Raw genomic sequence first — 2,396 nt, forward strand, 5'->3', positions numbered from 1 at the left:
ATTTTAACTATAATTCTATCATACATAATATCTATATTTTACTTTTATTTTATATGTTTTATATATGTTAATTTTTATTTAATTTATATTTATGGGACCAAGAGAAGGGACAAACTTTTGTGCAAAAGAGGATGAAATCAAGAAATCTCTTGATGCAGCAGGCTCAGATAGATCCCAAAAATGGGAATGCTCCTCCATGGAAGCACCTACACACATGTGGAGCCTGGATAAACATCAGTCCTGGATCACTTGGTCTCTGTGCCCTTGAAAGGTGACAGAAAACACCCATAACATGCAGAATATTCACTGGAAAGTAGCCAAGCACTGAGGTGGGGATGTAAAATGTACTGATTTAGGGGTTTTTGAGTCAGTTTTTAGTCAACCCCAGCTCAGTTTAGCACAGACAACTCCCTCGTTTTCAAAAGGGGAGGAAGGGAAATCTTCAACTTTTTGGATTTTCAGCCAGTCCTTGATACAGATCATATGAAATAATAATAACAATAATTAAAAGAGACCCCAAACAAATCCAAATCCCAAGTGTCACCCCTTGGGATCTCTTTTCCTCTGAGGCCACCCTGTTTTCACACACTGACAGCAAGGAGGGATCAGGAAAAGGGGGAGTGCTGGCAATTTTTCCGGAGGATACTCGGAGATATGGAATGCTGGATTGACTGGGACCACCTGGGCAGCAGTTCTGGGGTGGCAAATTCAACCCCCCTGGAAGGGTGAGAGGTCGGGGTCACCTCAGCACTGAGATCTTGGTGAGGGAAACCTAAATCCCACAGAAACCTGGGACAGGAGGGAGCTGGGAGCTGTCAGGACTTGTGGAGTCAGTAACTTATGGAGTCAGGACAAGGATAAATCTCTTTACTGCCATTCTGAGTGCAGTGACAAAGGGACCTGAATCAGGGTTGGACATCCAGAGAAAAACCACACCCAGAAATCCCAAGTGCTGTGAAATCACCTCACCACTCCTGGAGGAATTTCCAAGCCCTGTGGATGTGGCATCTGGGAAAATGGGTGAGTGGTGGCCTTGGCAGTGCTGGGGGATGGTTGGACTGGATGATCTTAGAGGGTTTATCCAACCTTAATGACTCTGTGATTCTTCAGGCAGATAAAACCTCTTCCAGCAGCTGCTTCAGCAGCAGAGGGGTGGCTGGAAGCAAAGGAAAGCAGGAGGAGAGGTCAATCCCAGCAGGAGGAGAGGTCAATCCCAGCAGGAGGAGAGGTCAATCCCCACAGAAGACCCTCTTCCACAGCCCATCCCTTCACACTCCAACGAGCTCTCTTCTCAAGGAATTAAAAATCCCAAGTTTGTGGTCTCATCTTTAACCCTTTCTCCCACTTCTAGGACCAAAGTTGGGCTTAAGCTGCTCCCCTAAACCCTGATTAGAATAGAGGCCCTGGCACAGGCTGCCCCCTCCCTGGAAGTGTCCAAGGCCAGGTTGGAGCAACCTGGGCTAGTGGGAGGTGTGGAACCAGATGGTCTTTAAGGTCCCTTCCAACTCAAACCATCCTGTGACTCCGTGATTCCATTGTTACCAGCATTTAAACCAATTTTAACAGAACAGTTCAGGGCCGTGGAGGTTTCTGAGCTGTATCGCCATGAGTTTTGTGGGTTTGATGCCATTCCCCCCTCCTTTGCAGTCCCAGGATTTGTTTGGGGCATGGTAAAGTGCACTCAGCCCTTTCCTGATGTCCTGTCCCCTCACTGAAAGACTTCAGTTACCTCCTAAAGCTTTTTCAAATGAAAATATCCCCGGAAGGGGTCAGGCTGGAGCTTAATTCATATTCCAACAAAGCTCTTTCACCTCAGCTTGGGTTACTGGGGGCCAATGGAGCTTCCAGAGGCCTTCTTCCCCTCAGGGCTCTGTTCGGGAATGAGCAAGGAGTCCACCAGGTCAGGAATGGAATTGCCTTCCCAGGAAAAATTCCCTGCCATTGGGAAGAAAAGAATTTGAAATTCTCCGGAAGCAAGGGGGGCTTTCTCCTCCCTCCCCTCCTGAACTGTGGGAACAGAACGATGGGAATGGTGCAAAGACCTTGTCAAAGGAGCCTTGTCATAGCCTTTGGAGAAGGAAACTAAGGATTGATTTTCCAGTCAATCCGTGGATTTTCCTTTAATTATTTTTATTTTCTGAATTCACCCCACATTTCCTGCAACATGAACAGGAGGTATTGTCCTTTCCCCATCCCAAAAGGCTGGTTTTCCAGGAAAGAAAAAGGAACTAGAGGCTGGTTTCTAAGAAACATGAGCACCTGGCAGGGATTTCTCTGAGGCGATGCCAGAATTCCAAGCTGGTAAAGCCAGAATTCCAAGCTGATAATGCTAGAATTCCAAGCTGGCAAAGTTGGAATTCCAAGCTGGCAATGCCAGAATCTCAAGATGGCAATGT

The 2,396-nt window shown here is 46.8% G+C and overlaps 1 pseudogene; it reads right to left on the reverse strand.

Moving 5' to 3' along the window:
* The window catches only part of LOC103764085, a 22,527-nt pseudogene that overhangs the window by 1,362 nt on the left and 18,769 nt on the right, over positions 1 to 2,396 (reverse strand).

The sequence above is a fragment of the Manacus vitellinus genome, unplaced genomic scaffold, assembly GCF_001715985.3.
Source record: "Manacus vitellinus isolate BGI_N305 unplaced genomic scaffold, ASM171598v3 scaffold_71_pilon, whole genome shotgun sequence".
Taxonomy (NCBI): domain Eukaryota; kingdom Metazoa; phylum Chordata; class Aves; order Passeriformes; family Pipridae; genus Manacus; species Manacus vitellinus.